Raw genomic sequence first — 22,562 nt, forward strand, 5'->3', positions numbered from 1 at the left:
GGTTGGTGTGTGTCAGGTTGGTGTGTATCAGGTTGGTATGTGTCGGGTTGGCGTGTATCAGGTTGGCGTGTATCAGGTTGGCGTGTGTCAGGTTGGTGTGTATCAGGTTGGTGTGTATCAGGTTGGCGTGTGTCATGTTGGTGTGTGTCAGGTTGGTATGTGTCAGGTTGGCGTGTATCAGGTTGGTGTGTATCAGGTTGGTATGTGTCGGGTTGGCGTGTATCAGGTTGGCGTGTGTCTGGTTGGTGTGTATCAGGTTGGTATGTGTCAGGTTGGCGTGTATCAGGTTGGTATGTGTCAGGTTGGTGTGTGTCAGGTTGGTGTGTGTCAGGTTGGTATGTGTCAGGTTGGCGTGTATCAGGTTGGCGTGTGTCAGGTTGGCGTGTATCAGGTTGGCGTGTATCAGGTTGGTGTGTATCAGGTTGGTGTGTATCAGGTTGGTATGTATCACGTTGGTGTGTATCAGATTGGCCTGTATCCTGTTGGCGTGTATCAGGTTGGCGTGTATCAGGTTGGCGTGTATCACGTTGGTGTGTATCAGATTGGCGTGTATCAGGTTGGTATGTATCAGGTTGGTATGTATCAGGTTGGTGTGTATCAGGTTGGTGTGTGACAGGTTGGTGTGTGTCAGGTTGGTGTGTATCAGGTTGGTATGTGTCGGGTTGGCGTGTATCAGGTTGGCGTGTATCAGGTTGGCGTGTGTCAGGTTGGTGTGTATCAGGTTGGTGTGTATCAGGTTGGCGTGTGTCATGTTGGTGTGTGTCAGGTTGGTATGTGTCAGGTTGGCGTGTATCAGGTTGGTGTGTATCAGGTTGGTATGTGTCGGGTTGGCGTGTATCAGGTTGGCGTGTGTCTGGTTGGTGTGTATCAGGTTGGTATGTGTCAGGTTGGCGTGTATCAGGTTGGTATGTGTCAGGTTGGTGTGTGTCAGGTTGGTGTGTGTCAGGTTGGTATGTGTCAGGTTGGCGTGTATCAGGTTGGCGTGTGTCAGGTTGGCGTGTATCAGGTTGGCGTGTATCAGGTTGGTGTGTATCAGGTTGGTGTGTATCAGGTTGGTATGTATCACGTTGGTGTGTATCAGATTGGCCTGTATCCTGTTGGCGTGTATCAGGTTGGCGTGTATCAGGTTGGCGTGTATCACGTTGGTGTGTATCAGATTGGCGTGTATCAGGTTGGCGTGTATGAGGTAAATGGAATTGAGTTGGCCCTGCTGTTCAGACAGAAACCCAGTCACTGAGAAACTGACCTGAAATGTCGTTGCCCCTGTTTTCCCAGATCTCCCCCACATCACCCGATGCAGGACCCTCAAGACCTGGCACCCAGAAATGTTGATGTACCTTAGCCTTGTTGCCTCTGGTTGTCCCTTCTCTGGTCCAGCCAGGGTTAATGACACTGAGATGTGTCTGGAGAGCACTTGACAACAGCTGATAGAGTCAACAGTTCTAATCATATTCTGATCAGGTTCCTTGCAGGAGTTCAAAGTAGTCTTTAAATGAATTTGTAATGAGCTGGAGCACTAATCAGGTTTTACTGTAATGTGCCTCAGAAATCCCGTGAGGGACAAACTTCACAACACTGTTCAAAATAGCTTTGTGATTCCAGGCACAACACCATTTCTGCAAAAAGGCGGTAACCTCTCAATCTCATGAAGCAATTTAAAAATTTTTATGTAGTTATCTATGTTTGTATAAAATAAAAATTCCCACAAGGATCTGTGTGAAGGATGTCCTATTCGCCATACCTTTAATAGACCAATCTGGATAATGACGAATTTTCTGCCTGATGAATTCTCTGATTGGTATACAGCTTTAGTTTGTAAGAAGTAATTACAGAATCTCTGCTCTGGAAAAGAGACAGTCCTTGCACCAGCACCATCCAAATAAAAAAGCACTCCACCCACCTTTCCCAGTCCAGCCCATCCTCAGGTGAGTCTTCTGAAGATCAGGCTTTATCCTCTGTCCAGCTCTTTTTAGATTACTTACAGTGTGGAAACAGGCCCTTCGACCCAACAAGTCCACACCGACACGCCAAAGCGCAACCCACTCATACCCCTACATTTACCCCTTACCTAACACTACGGGCAATTTAGCATGGCCAATTCACCTGACCCGCACATCTTTGGATGCGGGAGGAAACCCACACAGACACGGGGAGAACATGCAAACTCCACACAGACAGTCGCCTGAGGCAGGAAATGAACCCGGGTCTCTGGCGCTGTGAGGCAGCAGTGCTAATTAATTGCTCTATTGACAACCTTTACATCTGTTTGAGCTCCATCAAACGGGGAACATTGATGTTGCACTTGCAGAGACCGGCCACTCAACCCAAGTATTCTAAGCCAATTTTTTTTTTTAAATTCAGTATGGGATGTGGGCGTCACTGGCTGGGTCAGCATATATTGCCATCCCTAGTTGCCCTTGAGAAGTGGGGAGTGGGGGTGAGCTGCCTTCTTGAAACGCTGCAGTCTATGTGCTGGAGGTAGACCCACAATGTCTTTAGAGAGGTAATTCCAGCATTGTGACCCAGTGACAGTGAAGGTACAGCGATATATTTCCAAGTCAGCATGGTGAGTGGATCAGAGGGGAATTGGAGGTGGCAGTATTCCCAAGTATCTGCTGCCCTTGTCCTTCTAGGTGGAAGTAGCAATGGGTTTGGAATGTGCTGTCTGAGGATCTTTGGTGAATTTCTGCGGTGCATCTTGTAGATAGTACACACTGCTGCAAAGGACCATCATTGGTGAAGGGAGTGGATGTTTGTGGATGTGGTGCCAATCAATTGGGCTGTTTTGCCCTCGATGGTGTTGAGCTTCTTGAGTGTTGTTGGAGCTGCCCCCATTCAGGCACGTGGGGAGTATTCCCTCACCTTCCTGACTTGTGCCTTGTCGATGGTGGAAAGGCTTTCGGGAGAAGATGGATTACTGGGCTAATGGTAGGCTACTTGGTAGTGTGGATGAGCAGAGGGATCTTGGTGTCCATGTACACAGATCTCTGAAAGTTGCCACCCAGGTAAATAGTGCTGTGAAGAAGGCATATGGCGTACTGGCTTTTATTGGTAGAGGAATTGAGTTCCGGGATCCTGAGGTCATGTTGCAGTTGTATAAGACTCTGGTGCGGCCTCATCTGGAGTATTGTGTGCAGTTTTGGTCGCCACACTATAGGAAGGATGTGGAGGCACTGGAACGGGTGCAGAGGAGGTTTACCAGGATGTTGCCCGGTATGGTAGGAAGATCGTATGAGGAAAGACTGAGGCACTTGGGGCTGTTTTCATTGGAGAAAAGAAGGTTTAGGGGTGACTTGATAGAGGTGTACAAGATGATTAGGGGTTTAGATAGGGTTGACCATGAAAACCTTTTTCCACGTATGGAGTCAGCTATTACGAGGGGGCATAGCTTTAAATTAAGGGGTGGTAGGTATAGGACAGGTGTTAGGGGTAGATTCTTTACTCAGCGAGTCGTGAGTTCATGGAATGCCCTGCCATTAGCAGTGGTGGACTCTCCCTCTTTATGGGCATTTAAACGGGCATAGGATAGGCATATGGAGGAAAGTGGGCTAGTGTAGGTTAGGTGGACTTGGATCGGCGCAACATCGAAGGCCAAAGGGCCTGTACTGTGCTGTATTTTTCTATGTTCTATGTTCTATGTTCAGGTGATGTGTTACATGCTGCAGTATTGCTAGACTCTGGCCTGATCTTGAAGTCACTGTGTTTATGTGGCAAGTCCAGTTGAGTTTCTGATCAATGATAACCCCAGAGGCTGTTGTTAGTGGAGGATTTGGTGATGGTAAGGGATGGTAGTTAGATTATCTCTTACTGGAGATGCTCATAGCCAGGCATTTGTGTGGCATGAATGTTACTTGCCACTTGTCAGCTCAAGCCTTGGAAGAAGGAGCTCCACATGAGTCTCTGTCCTTCTCATTCTCTCAGCGGAAACTTCAATCACTTCCTCCATCAGGCGTTTGTTCAGCTTCCCCTTGAACGCACCTATTTTAATCGACCTGTTCAGACATGTTACAGATGGAGCAAGTCAGACTTAGATCCATCCTGGTCCAGAGTTGGGTCACTATCACTGCACCCCAAGTGCCCTAAGAGATCCAGGTTTGGTTTTCAAGACTCATACTTGTGAACACCTGCTCAAACAACGAGAGATTCAACAAAAAAACTGACTGCAGGCCACAGAGTGGATATTTTAAATCAATTTGTTCAGAGAGATGTATTTACACACCTCTGGAAGAGGTGAGATTTGAACATAAGCCTTGTAACCCAGAGGTAGGGTCAGTACCACTACGTTACAAAAGGTCTCTCTTTAAATTTATCCAAATTATACACCTCTACCTCTCCATGTAACACTGAGGACTCGCTGTTCATTCTCTGAGGCAGTTTCTCTGAGGTTTACTCACCCCACAGACTGTTGTCCATTGACAAAGTTCATTATTTTAGAGGGATTTGGAAGTCAAAGTATTTTTCTGTCAAGAAATATAAATGAAGTTCCTCTGGGGATTGACTGAAACGTCAATTTCGCTGCACTTTGGATGCTGCCTGAACTGCTGTGCTCTTCCAGCACCACTGATCCAGAATCTGGTTTCCAGCATCTGCAGGCATTGTTTTTTTACCTGGTTTAACTGCAAGACCAGAAGGATCCCAGGGGGTCATAGCGTCATAGAGATCTATGACACAGAAAATGGCCCTTCAGCCCATCATATCTGTGGTGGGCAAAAGCAACCCCCTCACAATTTTAATCCCATTTTCCAGCACTTAGCCCATAGCCTTGGCCTATATCATTCCAGCTGTACATCTGAATATGTCTTAAATGTTATGAGGGTTTCTGTCTCTTCCACTTTTGTAGGCTGTGCATTCCAGACTGCCATTACCCTCCGGGTGAAAAAATAAATCCTCACATCCCCTCGAAACCTTCTGCCCCTTATCTTAAATCTATGCCTTTTCTAATCTATTAATTTCTATTTTCTTAATTCTATGAAAGGTCACTCAACCTGAAACGTTAACTCTGAGTCCTCTGCACAAATGCTGCCAGTTTTTCCAGCAATTTCTGTTTTTGTTTTTAATTCTGTGCCCCTTGGTCAGCCCTCCTTTCAGAGTCAACATTAGAGTGGTTCTGGAAAAGCACAGCAGGTCAGGCAGCATCCGAGGAGCAGGAAAAATCAATGTTTCGGGCAAAAGCCCTTCATCAGGGATTTTTCTGCTCCTCGAATGCTATCTGACCTGCTGTGCTTTTCCAGCACCACTCTAATCTAGATTCGGATCTCAAGCATCTGCAGTACTCACTTTCGCCCAGCCCTCCTTTTAGTTGAGGAGGAGGAGGTATTAAAGACTGCTGCACCTGAAGTTACTCAAGATCCAGGACCAGATGGGATGCATCCTCAGGTGCTAAGAGGGAAGGAATTTTCCACTTCTCCTCAAATACAGCACACAGTCAGAGCACTGGAGAATTTCTCATATTACAGATAAGGAAAGAAAGTAATTCCCAGTAATTACAAGCCAGACCACTGGACAATATTAACCGTCATCTGGGGCAGTGTGGATTAATTAAAGAAAATTAATGTCGAGTTAATAAAAGCAAACGGGCTGAACTTTTTAAAATCCTTCCATTCCTGGGATGTTGGTGTCATTGGCTGGCTCAGCATTTATTACCCGTCCCTAGTTGCCCCTTGAGAAGGTGGGGGTGAGCTGCCTTCTTGAACCGCTGTTGTCTATGTGGTTTAGGTACACCCAAGTGGTTTAGGAAATGGAGATCTGGGACTTGGATCCAGTGACACTGAAGAAACAGCTGATATTGTTCCAAATTAGGAAGATAGGAGGAGCCTCGGAGAGAATCGGACTTGATTAAGTTTTCTGATGAGGATACAGGAAAAGTTTTCTCAGGCCTCAAGTTAATTGTAAATTGAAAACGGGAGATTGGTTGGGAATGCATGGGAAGAATCAAGTCAAAAAAGTAAAAAAATGACGGATGAGATTTTCAGAAACATTTGAGCTGAGACAGGAATGATTGGGAGGTGAAGCTTTAGATGTGGAAGTAGGTGATGTGAATATGTGTTGGAGGCTGATCTCATGGTCAGGTCGGCTAACAAACTTGTAAAGAGCTTCATCTAATTGCAAGGAAAATTGATGGTACCTAAATGCTGAATCTTGGAATGGAACTGGGAACAATTCCCAATATTTAATGGGAGGAAATTTCTGTTTATTCAGTACTGGATTTGCATAAGGAGTTGATCATTCAGGGAGAGTGGTAGAGTTGAGATAACACTGTGATGAGATAGATGGATATCATCAGTTTGAATGGGGATAGTCATGCTGTGTTGATGTTGCCAAAAGGTAACTAACAGATAAAAATTCAAAACCAAGGGAAGATCCTCAATGGGACTCCACAGAGAATGGAGCAGAAAAAAACAGCAACTACTGCACCCTGGATCTTAAAGTTAGCAGCTGAGGAACTGAGTCCAAGATTGAGTCAGTTTATGTGAGGAGTCATTCATAACCAGCTACTTACCAGGGCAGGGCCTGCTAACATCTGTGGGGTATTCGAAATGGAGGATAAAGGTCAGCCAACACACTACAGGCTTGTATCGCTCTTCAGCGTCACTGGTAAATTACTGAAGCTAGTTGTTTGTTCCCTTATCATGAGAAGCTATGACGCTCACAACATCCTGGCAGATAGTCAGGCTTTTATTCAGAAAGATCTCCTGAAACACAACTTTCGCAAATTGTCAATTGCCCAGCTTCACACAACAAAAAGGGGCGACATGTTTCACACGGCACCAAAGTAGGGAGGAAGAGACCACACAGGATATATAAAAAAAGAGATGGGAACACGAATAGGAAAGGTTTAGAGGGATATGGGCCAAACACAGGGACCAGATCAGTTTCGGATACCTGGCTAGCAGGGACAGGTTAGGAGGAAGGATCTGTTTCTGTGATGTGTGAGCACATGATTGAATTAGAGAGTGGAAAACAGAGTGGGAGAATGTGGGAAGCAGAGAGAGAGAGAGAGAGAGAGAGTGGGACTGTAGACAGGATGGGCTGAACAACCTCCTTCTGTGCTTAAGAATTCTGTGGATACTGGATTTCTCAAACTCTTTCTGATGGTTTGACTCTTTTGGTCAAACTTCATGACTATGCAATCAGTGAAGGGTAGAGATGGGCTTTATTTGATTGGGCACTCACTGACCAATTGAGAAAGCAGTATGTGATGGGGGAGCCTCATTACTGGTGCCACTGGTGTTCGGATCTTTTCCTGAGGTTTCACACACATAATGCAATTCGCACACTTCTACAAACAGTTAAAGTTTATTAAAGCCTATATAAGCTGGGTGACCCCCTTTGACTCTCGAACCAGGTGTGTAAGTTCAAGTCAAAAGTGGCCCTGAACAAAGGAAACACATCCACTTTATCCAGGTCAGTTGGTAATGCTCACAGGTACTCCAGTCACTCCACCGCCTCTCCCCTTGTTACCCCAGGTACAATGGCAGGATGAGGTCATCCTCGGAGACAGTGTCAATGTAAATGCCCTAATTCTGGGGAATCATTATGCAAATGATTTCTTGACTCAGTGATTCCCTAAGACAATGTAGGTGTGATGGGTCCTAGCTTTGGGGCAGCCCTGCAAATGAGTTCTGGCTCCACTTCTTCCCCAGACAATGTAGGTGTGATATACTCAGTATCAGGGGATGATCACGCAAACAAACTTGATTGGCTGGGGATGGCTCTGAAAGTATTTCTGAATGGAAGGGACTGAAGGAGAGTTTAATTTGATAATAGCAGTAGCATAGCAATAAATGGCTGCACAGGTGAAGGGTGGATTACAATGGACAGTCATCCACATTCCTGCATGCTGTCTGTGAGACAGAATGTCGCCCCACCCACATCCAGAATGTGCAGCTTCTTGGAGAAAGACAGTACAGTTTAACCCTTTAATATTATATTAACGTCCAGAAAGATAGCCCAATTTAAACTTTTAACATTACACTCCCTCCTTTTATCATTTCATGATGATCACCTAGATGGCACTAAGACTCTGACAGCCAGTATTTAAACAAGTTATTGACACACAACATGCAATGATTAGAAAAACAAAAATTACTAGTCCAAGTAGATAGAATCTGCAGGATCCTCCCACATGGAAAAATAAGTGTTCACCAGTAAAGTTCTTAAAACCACAGTCCCTAGTGACTACTCCATCCCCTCCAAGCAGAGTGAAAACAATCCAGTTCTCCAAAATCTCCCTTAGCAAAGTTCAACCTGAAAACAAAATTCAGTCTGTCCTTGCACATCACTCCATTGAGAAATCTGAATTCTTGGATAAGGGCAATTAAATGCTTCACAAAACTGATGAGACTTCCAAGAAAGTTATCAGCATGAAGATAGCCACACATTTAACTACACTAAATGGTGCCTGCCCATTTCAACATTCTTTGAATTCTTGAAGTCTGTTACTCTGTTCACTATTTATGACATTATCGAGTTTTATACAATCCATAAACTTCTAACTCGTACTGCCTAAACAATTCAGTCATTGATAAAAAACAATCAATGGTACTAAAATCAAACTCTCAGGGGACCCCATTCAGGTTATTCAAAAATTATTTTCTTTTGACAAATTCTTGTGAAAGCTGTCAGGAAAAGTATTTCAAAAGTCTGGAACAGCAAGCAAACAACAAAATGTTTTCTGTGCTTTAGTGATTGAAGAGGCAGTTTCAGTTCCAACTTAAATCTCAAATATTTGTGGGAAAGAAATGCAGAATATATTAAAATATGTTCTCCAAATGAAACTTCCCAAATGAAACAGTTGGAATGACAGTGGCAACTTTGGTGGAGATCAACATTCTTTAAATTTGCAATATGAAGGGAGCCAATGAAGTCTTAACAATAATTAACAGAATTTAAGCTGCTCAAGTTTTAACATTCTCTAAAACCTTAACAAAACATCAACATTAAAATGCATTCTTTTTGCTAACATTCTACATTAAAAACACAGCAGCAAAGATATTTTAATACAAACCTCTCATCTGGCTAAAGCATGGCCACTGACCCAACTGTTTTTGAAAAAACATTGTAGAATTTCAAACAAATCAGGGGCTCGAGGACCTCAATCAATTTGTTTCGAGGTTACTTTTCCAGGACAATTTTAAAAAAGATGTAATGTTGTTATAATATTAATGTTAAAACAAAACCAGCCCTATTACACAGTCCACAAAGCACATTGAATTGAGATCCTAATTCAAGACAAAAGAGTTACTGAAAAGAATTTTCTGAACCAGTATTTTAACAAACCAAAATATTTAAATATCAAACACACTCAGCATTACACAATTATATTGAAACTTCCTTTTTTGACCCAAGCATTAGTACAACTTTAATTTCAGCGTTTCTTTTTTTTTTGCATCCTCTGAATGAAGTTTCATTTGTAACAAGAGAAAACCTTCGCAACAGACCACACACTGCCTCAGTCCAAGACACTCCCTCCCCCAGAAGAAAGACTCGCTGAGTCGAGTCCACAGTTCCACAACAAAACGCGGACAAAGTTTCCCTGGCAGGCAATGCACGGTTGGGATCCAAGTGGAACGGCTCCATTTTCTCCCTCTTTTCCCAGTGACTCCATGTTGTCCTAAAAGTACTTCTAAGGCGAGGTGTCAGGGACAAAGGTGATAACTATAAAAAATACCAAATTTTATTTAGATGTTTTTCTTTGAAGTTCCTGGTTTCTAACCATTTTGTTAAGCTCTGGAGGCTCAAACCTCGTGTCTATAGGACTCCAAACTCCTTTTTCCAGGTGACTTTAACCTCCTCTTACTGAGGGGACTCAAACCCCTTTTCTTATTCTGCAGTGTTTCACCCGGAGGCTCACTGAAGATGTTACTTAGTAAGGTGATGAAACGTCTGGAAATGAATCTTCCAGCTCAGGGAGCAAATCTACATCCAGAACCTCAACCTGAGCTACAAAGCTTGTCAAAACTTGCTAAGACTTCAGTATCGGGGGATGATCACGCAAACGAATAAGAATGGCTGAGGGATGGCTATGAAAGCAATTCTGAATGGATGGGACTTAAGGAGAGTTTAATTTGATAATAGCAGTAGAGTGCAGTCGTAGTAAATGTCTTCCCAAATGAAGTGTGGATTATAATGGACAGTCATCCACCTTCCTGCGTGCTGTCTGTGAGACAGAATGTCGCCCCACCCACATCCAGAATGTGCAGCTTCTTGGGGAAAGACAGTACAGTTTAACCCTTTAGCATTACATTAATGTCCAGAAAGATAGCCCAATTTAAACTTTTAACATTACAGTGGGACCCTTCCTCTGTCTGTAAATATAAACCACCTTCCCAATGAGTTAAAAACAAAACAGAAAAAAACAAATACCAAGCACTGAAGATGCTGAAAATCTGAAATAAAAACAGAAAGTGCTGGAGGAACTCAGCATGTCTGGTAGCACCTGAGGAGAGAGAAACAGAGTTAATGTTTCAAGTCCAACATGACTCTTCCTTTGAATTTCGGAAGGACTTTGCTTTTACATGGAGTATGCAAGTTGTTTCAATCAAGGCTTGAGGCGTGCACTGCCACTCTACACACAGCGAGACATCGAACAATTAAATCCTAGCTCCCAGCCCTGCCGTATTTTCACCATCCCTCCTGACCTCCCCCTCTCTGAGGGTGAAAGATCAGTCCTCAGCCGAGGCCTCCCCTTCATCCCCCTACGCCCTCGGATTAACGAGTTCAACACGTGGCGAGACATCGAACAATTCTTCCGCCGCCTTCACCTCCGTGCCTACTTCTTCAACCAAGACTCTAGCCCACCCTCTGACGACCCCTTCTCCTGCCTCGAACACACCCCATCCACCTAGACACCCCGTGCTGGCCTCTTACTCACCCTCGATCTCTTCATATCCAATTGCCGCCATGACATTAACCACCTCAATCTGTCCACCCCTCTCACCCACTCCATCCTCTCACGCTCGCAACGTGCAGCCCTCCACTCCCTCCGTTCCAATCCCAACCTCACTATCAAACCTGCAGACAAGGGAGGCGCGGTGGTAGTTTGGCGCACCGACCTTTACACTGCTGAGGCCAAACACCAGCTCGTGGACACCTCCTCCTACTGCCCCCTTGACCATGACCCCACCTCCCACCACCAAACCATCATCTCCCAGACCATCCATAACCTCATCACCTCAGGGGATCTCCCATCCACCGCCTCTAACCTCAAAGTCCCACAACCCCGCACCGCCCGTTTCTATCTCCTGCCCAAAATCCACAAACCTGCATGCCCCGGCCGACCCGTTGTCTCAGCCTGCTCCTGCCTCACTGAACCCATCTCCGCGTACCTTGATACGGTCCTGTCCCCCTTAGTCCAAGAACTCCCCACCTACGTTCGGGACACCACCCACGCCCTCCACCTCCTCCAAGATTTTCACTTCCCCGATCCCCAACGCCTTATCTTCACCATGGACATCCAGTCCCTGTACACCTCCATCCCTCATCACGAAGGACTCAAAGCCCTCCGCTTCTTCCTTTCCCGCCGCACCAACCAGTACCCTTCCACTGACACCCTCCTTCGACTGACTGAACTGGTCCTCGCTCTGAACAACTTCTCTTTCCAATCCTCCCACTTCCTCCAAACCAAAGGAGTAGCCATGGGCACCCGCATGGGCCCCAGCTATGCCTGCCTCTTCATCGGATATGCGGAACAATCCATCTTCTACAGCTACACTGGCACCACCTCCCACCTTTTCCTCCGCTACATCGATGACTGTTTTGGCACTACCTCGTGCTCCCACGAGGAGGTTGAACAGTTCATCCACTTTACTAACACCTTCCACCCCGACCTCAAATTTACCTGGACCATCTCAGACTCCTCCCTCCCCTTCCTAGACCTCTCCATTTCTATCTCGGGGGACCGAATCAACACGGACATTTACTATAAACCCACCGACTCCCACAGCTTCCTAGATTACACCTCCTCCCACCCTGCCCCCTGTAAAAATGCCATCCCATATTCCCAATTCCTTCCCCTCCACCGCATCTGCTCCCAGGAAGACCAATTCCAATACCGAAACACCCAGTCACTTCTTCAAAAAGATCACCCAGATTTCACCCAGAACTGAGGTCCAGGGTTTTATTGTCAGAAATGGGGGAAATCAGCTGGGCAGCTTGTTCATAGTGAGCTTTCTACCAGGTCAGCTTGTTCTTAGCAGACCTTTTTCCAGCTGAACTAGATCTAACATAAACTTCTTATAACTAGTCACTGTTCAAAACACCCCAGCAATGTCTGCCATAAAGTAAGCAGTTACCAGTCATGAGATTTCTAGGAAACCTTGTTTTAAAAAAAAACATAGTCCACAGTGAACTTACACTAACGTCATTTAAAGAAACCACTTCAAGTATGTCCAAAAAACTGGATTTTTAAAAATTATCCTTTAAGATATGCCTTCCAAAATTATGAAATATAAAGTTTCCTCATAACAAGGTTAGGGCAGATCCACTAGCCCCTATCTGTGGGATCATTATATGGCAAGAGGTGTAAATAATGATCAGTTCAATCAATTTTGAATCAGTCAGTCTGTGAACTACAGCAGGGTCACATTCTGATCAAAGATTTGGACTCTTAACCGTCCTCTGCAATAGGCAATAAATGCTGACCATAGACCCTCAGACAGAGGAGCAGAAATTAGGCCATTCAGCCCATCGGGTCTGCTCTGCCATTCAATCATGGCTGATAGGTTTCTCAAGTAAAGAGTGAGGTCTGCAGATGCTGGAGATCAAAGCTGAAAATGTGTTGCTGGTTAAAGCGCAGCAGGTCAGGCAGCATCCAAGGAGCAGGAAATTCGACGTTTCGGGCATAAGCCCTTCTTCAGGAATGAGGACACACTTTCCTCATTCCTGATGAAGGGCTAATGCCCGAAACGTCGAATTTCCTGTTCCTTGGATGCTGCCTGACCTGCTGCGCTTTAACCAGCAACACATTTTCAGCTCTGATAGGTTTCTCAACCCCATTTTCCCACTTTGTCCCCATAATTTTTAATCCTATTGACAATCAAAAACCTTTCTATCTCTGCCTCAAATATATTTAGTGACCCGGCCTCCCCAGCCTTCTGCGGCAATGAATTCCACAGATTCACCGCTCTCTGGCTGAAGAAGTTTGTTCTCATCTCCGTACTAAAGGATCTCTTTTCACTATGAGGCTGTGCCCTCAGGTCCTAGTCTCTCCTATCAATAGAAACATCTTCCCAAAATCCACTCTGTACGGGCCGTTCAGTATTCTGTAAGTTTCGATCAGATCCCCCATCATCCTTCTCAACTCCATCGAGTATTGTTCCAGACTTCTCAAACATTCCTCCTATGTTAAGTCTTTCATTCCTGGGATCGTTCTCCGGAATTTCCTCTGGACCCATTCCAGGTCCAGTACATCCTTCCTGAGATATGGGGACCAAAATCACAATACTATAAATGTGGTCTGACCAGAGCATTCTAAAACATCAAAAGTACATCCCTGCTTTTATATTTAAGCCCTCTCGAGATGAATGACAACATTGTATTTGTCTTCCTAATTACCAAGTCAGTGCACAAGTTTACCTTAAGAGAATCCTGGACTAGAATTCCCAAGTCCCTTTGCCATTCAGACTTCTGAATTTTCTCCTCATTTAGAAAATAGTCCATGCTTCTATTCTTCCAACCAAGGTGCATGACCTCACACTTTCCCACATTTTCCTGCATCTGCCACTTTTTTGCCCGCTCTCCTAACCTGTCCAAAACCCTTCTACATCCTCCCCACCTCCTCAATGCCAACTGTCCCTCTACATATCTTTGTATCATCTGCAAACTTAGCCAGCATGCCCTCAGCTCCTTCATCTAGATTATTAATGTATAATGTGAAAAGTTGTGAGCCTTGTGAAACACCACTTGTCACCGGCTGTCATCCTGAGAAGGGCCCTTTTATCCCCACTCTCTGCTTCCTGCCAGACAGCCAAGCTTCCATCCAGGCTAGCACCTTGCCTCTAACAACATGGGCCCTTATCTTACTCAGTAGCCTTCCATGCAGTACCTTATCAAAGGCCTTCTGAAAATCCAGGTAGATAACATCCATTGGTTCTCCTTTGTCTAATCTGCGGATTACCATCTCAAAGAATTCCAGCAGATTTGTCAGGCGTGACCTCCCCTTGAGGAAACCATGCTGACTTTATTCCACTTTACCATTCATTTTCAAATATTCAGAAATCTCATCCTTCACAACAAATTCCAAAATCTCACCAATGACTGAGGTCGGGCTAATCAGTCTATAAATTCCTGTCTTTTGCCTCACTCTCTTCTTAAATGGGGGGGGGGAGTTATATTACCAATTTTCTAATCCTCTGGGTCCCTCCCTGACTCCAATCATACTTGAATGATCACTATCAAAGCCTCCACTATCACTCAGCTGTCTCCTTCAGAACTCTAGGGTGCAGCCCATCTAGTCCAGGTGATTTATCTACGTTCAGACGTTTCAGTTTTCTAGCACCTACTCCTTGGTGATGGTCACCATACTCATCTCTGCCCCCTGATTGTCCTGTATTTTTGGGACATTACTTGTGTCTTCGACTGTGAAGACTTATTCAGTTCCTAAGCCATTGCTTTGTTCCCCATTGCTGCTTCTCTAGCATCATTCGGCAGTGACCCAATATTCACTTCTGCCTCTCTTTTGCCCTTTATATATGTAAAGAAACTCTTGCAACCTTTCCTAATATTGCTGGCTAGCTTCCCCTCATATGGAATCTTCTCCCTCCTTATTTCTTTCTTTATTGTCCTCTGTTGGTCTTGGTAACCTTCCCAATCCTATGGTTTTCCCCTGCCCTTCACCACATTATATAATTTCTCTCTTTTGATTTTCTGCTATCCCTGACTTCTCTTGCTGGCCATGGTTACATCATTCTCCCTGTACAATGCTTCTTTTTCCTCTGGATGAATCTCTGCTGTGTCTCCTGCATTATTCCCAGAAACATTGCTGTTCCACTGTCTTTCCTGCTGGGGTCCTCTCCCAGTTAATTCTAACCAGCTTCTCCCTCACATTTCTGCAGTTATTTATTTCAGCTGTAGTATCGTTAACTCTGATTCTATCTTCTCCCTCTCAAATTGCAGGGTAAATTTAATCATTACGATCACTGCCTCTGAAGGGTCCCTTCACCTTAAGCTCCTTTATCAAGTCTGCCTCATTGCACAACAGTAAATCCAGTGTTGCCGTTCCCTAGGGGACCCCACCACAAGCTGCTTCCAAAACGCCATCTCACAGACATTCCACAAATTCCTTTTCTTGCAATCCATTACCAACCTGATTTATCCCAGTCCACCTGCATATCAAAATTCCCCACCATCACTGTAACCATGTATTTTGTTTTTATCTCTTGGTGTACCTTATGCCCCAAATCCTGACTGCTGTTTGGAGGCTGTAGATAACTCCCAATATGTTTTTTTTTACCTTCGTGGTTCCTCAACTCTACCTGCACACATTCGACACCATCTGGCCCTATTTTGTTGATTGCTATTGAGTTAATTTTATTTTTTATGAACAAGGCAACCCCAATCCCTCTGTGCATCTGCCTGTCTTTTTGACTGGATGGATATCCTTGGATATTTAGCTCTCAGTCCTGACCCCTTTGCAGCCACGTCTCTGTGATGCCCACCACATCACACCTGCCAATTTCAATCTGTACCAGCAGCTCATCTACTTTATTAGTATACTGTGTGCAGCCAGATATAACACCCTCAGTCCTGGATTGACCATCCCCCTTCCCACTGTTATTCATTTATCCAGTGTCCTGGATGTAAGTTAGCTTGCTGCGCTGGAAGGTTCATTTTCGAAAGTTTCATCACCATACTCAGTAACATCTTCAGTGAGCCTCTGGACAAAGCACTACTGATGTTTCCTGCTTTCTATTTATATGTTGGGATTCTTTGGGTTGGTTATGTCATTTCCTGTGGTGATGTCATTTCCTGCGGTGATGTCATTTCCTGTTCTTTTTCTCAGGGGGTGGTAAATAGGTTCCAAGTCAATGTGTTTGTTGATAGAGTTCCGGTTGGAATTGCTAGGAACTCTCATGCACATCTCTGTTTGGCTTTTCCTAGGATGGATGTGTTGTCTCAGTCGAAGTGGTGTCCTTCCTCATCTGTATGTGAGGATACTAGTGAGAGAGGGTCATGTCTTTTTGTGGCTAGTTGATGTTCATTCAGAGGCCCACTGATGATGTTACCTAGTATGGTGACGAAACGTCTGAAAATGAACCTTCCAGCTCAGCAAGAAATCCTACAACGAGAGCCTCAACCTGAGCGACAAATCTTCTCAAAACTTGCTAATTTATACAGTGTGTTTGAAGTTTGATTCTCAACCCTTTCCAAATATTCTGTCTTATTTTGTGTGCTGGAGGCTTTAATAACCTCTCCTGGGTTCTCCTGCCTTTTCATTCTTTTCATATTTTTCCATCCAGTTGAATCCACCCCCACAAATGTTAACCTGCTGCTTTGCTTCCCATTGGTCATTATACTTCTTGGTGTTATACCCTCCCTATCTCCCCACTTCCTAGTTTAAAGTCCTGTTGACCACTCCATTTCCACTTTTCACTAGAACACTGGTCCCAGCTGGGTTCAGGTGGAGATCATCCCAACAGTACCAATCCCTCCTGTTCCAATACTGATGCCAGTGCCCCATGAAAAGGAACCCCTGTTTTCCGTACCACTCTTTTAGCCACGTGTTTATTTCCCTTTTTCTAGCATCCCTGTGCCAATTTGCATGTAGCTCTGGCAATAATTTGGAGATTATTACCCATGAGGACCTGTTCTCTAATTTAATCCCTAGTTCCAGATAATCCCTGAACAGGTCCTGTTTCCTAGCCTTGCCTGAGTTGTTTGTTCCAATCTCTGGATCCTCCCCTTCCCTCTCCAATAACCTTTCAAGCCAGTCAGAGATATTCCACAGCTGGCACTAGGCAGACAACACAGCGTGCCAGACTCTCGATCCTGTTTTGCACGGGATACTGTTTAATCCAGTGACTCTCTCAGCCCGTGAATACATAAAAAGTATGATTCACTGCAGCAAAGGAGAGAGAAAGATAGACTCAGCATGTTTTTAAAATACAGGATGGAGTGGTGGGAATTGGCAGAAACTTTTACTGGTGCCCTCTGCAAAGCCAAGTCACAAGGCAATTTTCACACAGTTTGTTTTGAAGACAGTGCATCAATCTTTCTTCCCAATGACAATCCCACTGTGGTATAATCTGCCAGACAAAGTAACCACTGCCTCAATGCTGAAAATCTTCCAGCAATCCAGAATCCCCATCAACTAATCCAGGGACACAGGTTCGAACTATGTAATGGCACGATGTTGCAACACGATTTCAGCAAAATGCAGGATAAAGAGCTGGTCTAATAGTGACCCCATATCACTGCGACCAAGTGTTGGAAAGAACGCATCTGGTTCACTAATATCCTTTGGGGAAGGAAATTGCTGTCCTTACCTACATGTGACTTCAGACCCACATTACTGGAGTTGACTCTAAACTGCCCTCTTGACAATTAAGAATTGGCAATAAATACTGACCACACCTGTGACACCCACATCCCAGAAACAAACAAAGCGAAAACCTATCTTCAGATAGTTTCCATTTTTAAGTTTCTCACTATTAGGGTGATCACCTGAGCAGCTCATGACTGTCTGGAGTGAGAGCTACTGACATGATGGCTGCTGGAATCTGACCACGGGCCTATGATGCTGACAGAATCAGAACACACGGTGGGTGGGGGGAGGTGGGGGGGAGTAATTCTGTCTCCGATGAGCTGGATAAGAATGGAACAAGGTGAGAGCAGCCAGAAGCAGCTGGGTGTCCGTGGGGTGGTGTTGGAGGAAGACAAAGATGCTGGGGTCATCAACATTAAAGACTGTGAGCGAGGAGTTAGGAGGGAGGGTTTGTCACTGTGACAGTCACCTGGGATGTCATTTCCAACTTCCGTAAAAACCCATTGGGTATTGTAGTAGAGATGAAAACCAAAGTTTTTGAAAGTTTCTTCATGGAACTATTGCCTGTCCCTAATTGCCCTTTGAGAAGGTGGTAATGAGTTGCCATCTTGAACTGCTGCTGTCCATGTACTTCTGATGAACCACATGTAAGTTGTTCAATGAAATCTCTACCATTTGGTTTGGCTCGAGCAAACGATGGTCCAGGAAATGGCTGATGGAATTCAACCTGAGCAAATGCGAGGTCTTGCACTTTGGCAAAAAGAATAAAAGCATAGACTACTTTCTAAATGGTGAGAAAATTCATAAAGCCAAAGTACAAAGGGATCTGGGAGTGCTAGTTGAGGATTCTCAGTAACTAGAAATCTATCAATCTCTGCCTTGAACCTTCTCCATGACTGAACTTCCACAGCCCTCTGGATAGGGAATTCCAAAGATTCACCTCCTCTGAGGGAAGAAATTCATCCTCATCTCACCCTAAATAGTTTCTCCTTTATTCTGAGACTGTCTCCCTTGGTTCTAGACCCCACAACCAAGAATTAATATTCTTTCCACTTCTACCCTATCTATCCTGGGTGGCACAGTGGTTAGCATTGCTGCCTCACAGCACCAGAGACCCGGTTTCAATTCCCACCTCGGGCGACTGTGTGGAGTTTGCACATTCTCCCCCTGTCTGCGTGAGTTTCCTCCAGGTGCTCTGGTTTCCTCCCACAGTCCAAAAATGTGCAGGATGGTGTGTGACAAAGGAGTGTGGCAAAATGACACCAGCAAGAACTCCAAATGGCAGTGTTACGGGCTAATGTGAGTAATCCTGGGACAGGGCCAAAAGCTGATGTTTGCCCCTGCCCAACATTACCCATTGGCTTCAATGTAGAGGGAAACCAGAGAGTGAGGATAGGACCTCAATCCCATGAGCTTTCCAAAGGCCAGGATGGGTTAAGATTTCCACATGATCTGATGTGTTTCCTACCCATTCCTGGTGATTAAACCCCTCCCCCCCACCTCTTTGCTTTATATTCCAACTGTGAGAATGACTGGGAATCATTGATTGATTCAGGCTTTAAGGCCTTAAGACACAGGAACAGTAGTAGGCCATTCAGCCCATCGAGTCTGCTCCACCAATCAATGATGTGGAGGTGTTGGTGTTGGACTGGTTAAAAATCACACAACACCAGGTGATAGTCCAAAGGGTTTACTTGGAAGCACTAGCTTTCAGAGCGCTGCTCCTTCATCAGGTGGTACCTTTTCATTACCTGATAAAGAGGCAGCACCTTGAAAGTTTGCGATTCCAATGAAAACTGTTGGACTATAACCTGGTGTTGTGTGACTTTTAACTTTGATAATCAATTGATGAAATCCTGGCTGATCTGATCATCCTCAACTCCACATTCCTGCCTTTCCCCTCACCTCTTGATTCACTTCCTGATTAAAAATCTCCCCATCTTTCGGCTATACGGTGTGATATATGTTAAACTCCTGGTCTTTGCAAACATCGCTGAGATCAGTTACACTGTGACAAACATGGATGGTACAGCTCCCACACCTCCCAGACTGAGTAAACAAACAGAGCGCTGACAGCTTTCGATAAGAGTGAAACTGGGAACGACATCAGCATAAACAACCTTGCCTCAGGTTCCCGAGACTGCACACGCCCCTGTCTGCCCCCAACATGTAACTTTAAAACCCACATTAAACCATTTCAAGGAAGAATAAAAGATGTAGTGGCCTAAGCTTGAAGAAGAAGTGAGCATTGTGTTGGTGTGCAGTTACTGCAATGTTTAATTTAACCTTGTTCTTTCTTTCTACCCTGTTCTTAAGATTCCGCACCTAGGTGCTTGTACATAAGATGATACCTTGTGTGTGGCGACATTGTACACTGCACTCCTATACATGAGCACATATAACATTAAAAATCAAATCTGTCCTTCAGCACATCTCAGAATTCAGGGCTTAGTTTTAAACTGCTACTGATACACGGTGGCTCAGTGGTTAGCACTGCTGCCTCACAGCGCCAGAAACTTGGGTTCAATTCCCACCTCAGGCACCTGACTGTGTGGAATTTGCACATTCTCCCCGTATCTGTGTGGGTTTCCTCCGGGTGCTCTGGCTTCCTCCCACAGTCCAAGGATGTGCAGGTCAGGTGAATTGGCCACGCTAAATTGCCCGTAGTGTTAGGTGAAGGGGTAAATGTAGGGGAATAGGTCTGGGTGGGTTGCTCTTCAGAAGGTCGGTGTGGACTTGTTGGGCCGAAGGGCCTGTTTCCACACACTAAGTAATCTAAACAAGGGCATTTTCCTGTGTGAGTTCAGTCAATGTCACCACGAAACAGGAAGACAGATTCTTCAAGAACGATCACCTTCGATTTGAAATGTTCACTCCGATTCTGCCTCTCCACAGGTGCTGTCAGGCCTGCAGACTATTCTAGCACTTCCTGGACCACCAGAGTAGCCCATCATTGCTGTTTGTAGGAGCTTGTTGTTCACAAGATGGATTATGCATTTGTTGCGTTCACGAGAGTGCCAAGATTTCTGAAGTGAGCGTTTTGTTGGGTGCTGTAAGGCTGTAAAGAGGGCAATATAAAAGCCACGCTGTTCCTTTTTCTCCAGAAGAGATGTTACAGTAATTAATTGGTACAATGTGTGCTTGTCCATTCTACTCCTCTGGCCTGCATAAAGGCTGACTCTGCAAAGGAGTCAAGCTGAATCTTCATCCTATCAAATGCATTCGTTGTTTTTTTTTATCTATATTCTGTTGCTTCCTTAGTGTTGAGCAGCCTGCAGCAGGGTGGTATCTCATACACCATTGCAAAGCAAATTTATTCCAGAACACAAACCCCTGCCATTAACCCCAATGACTTGACTCCAAAGCTCCCAGGCAGTTTAGCTTCAACTAACGAGAGCCCCCCCATCAGAATGAGCAATACGTAGATCATTAGCGCACTCTCACACTCACAGGTCGACACGTCCTACCTTTGAACAGCTCTCGGGGCCAATTTAAACATGGCTCAGGTCTCAGGAGAATGTCGTGTTTTGATCAGACCACATCCTGAATATGAAAGTTATTTCACCACCTCAGGACAACCCAGGCCACTTCAGAGATAATGGTGAACATTTGAAGTTCAGCTACTGTCGTGCTGTAGGGAGCGTGGCAGCCAACACATGCACAGCACGATCCCAGCTACAGCAATCGAACAAACGAGCACCTGATGTGCTTCAGCCATGTTGGTACAAGAACTCATTTCAGTGGGACATCAGAGACCTCTCCCCTTCTGCCAAACTGTTTTAATTCATCCGCAGGATACATTGGCCTGCTCCTCTGGCTGGTTCATAAAGGCTGACTCTGCCCTGTTCACAGCCTAAGGGCACCCAACAAAGCACTCACTTCAGAACTGTAGTCGATCTCGTAAACGCGAGAAATGCATCATCCATCTTCTGCACAGCAACAACAATGACGGGCTGCTCTGGTGTTCCAGGGAGTAATGCAAACAACCTTTATTCTCCAACCTGAAATCTCCTGAACATTTGAGATAGGAACAAGGTGATGCCTCTTAGACCCTCAAGTTCATTCCAAAGTTAAAAAGATCCATGGTTGATCTGACAGCTCCATATTCCCAGTTACCTTAGATATTTTTTCCACATGCCACCCTCTCCTTATCAAGGATCCATCAAAATTTACCTTAAAATATTCAAAGACTCTGCTTTCACCATCTTGATGTGGAGGTGCTGGGGTGGACAAATTCAGAAGTCACACGACAACAGGTTATAGTCCAACAAGTTTATTTGAAATCACAAGCTTTCAGAGCACTGCTCCTTTGTCATGTGAAGTGGAGGGAAGTGCACACAGACACAGACTTCTGATTTTGTCCACCATCTTGGGTGATGAAGCTGGTGAGTGACTTGGAGGGGAACTTACAGGGGGTGGTGTTCCCATGTATCTGCTGCCCCTGTCCTTCTAGATGCAAGTGGCCATGGGTTAGGAAGGTATTATCTCAGGAGCTTTGATGAGTTTACTCATCCTACATTACAGATGGTACACACTGCTGTTACTGCGCACTGGTGTTGGATGTAATGAATGTTGAAGGTGTTGGATGCTATGTAGATCAAGCAGGCTGCTTTGTCCTGAATAATGTCAAGCTTCTTGAGTGTTAATGGAACTGGCCCCATCCCAATGCAACTGCTTCCAGGGGAACAGTATCACATTTCTGGTGCATGGCCTGTAGATGATGGACAGGCTTCTGGGAGTCAGGAAGTGAGTTCCTCACAGCAAGGTCCCGACCTCTTGAATGCACTGGGTTAGACCAGTTCAGTGTCTGATTAATGGTAACATCCTGGATGTTGACAGTGGAGATGTCAGTAATGGTGGTGCCAAGGGGAGATATTTAGATTCACTTTAAGTCATTGCCCAATGCTCTTCCTTTAGTGATTCATCGGATATGGGTCAGCATTATTGTTCAGCTCTAGTCTGTCTCAATTCTCCCAAAAGCCTGTCCACCATCAACAAGGTACAAGTCAGGATTGTGGTGGAATACTCCCCACTCGCCTGGATGGGGGCAGTTCCAAAACACACAAGAAACTTGACAGCG

Source organism: Hemiscyllium ocellatum, chromosome 26, assembly GCF_020745735.1.
Source record: "Hemiscyllium ocellatum isolate sHemOce1 chromosome 26, sHemOce1.pat.X.cur, whole genome shotgun sequence".
In the NCBI taxonomy this organism is placed as follows: domain Eukaryota; kingdom Metazoa; phylum Chordata; class Chondrichthyes; order Orectolobiformes; family Hemiscylliidae; genus Hemiscyllium; species Hemiscyllium ocellatum.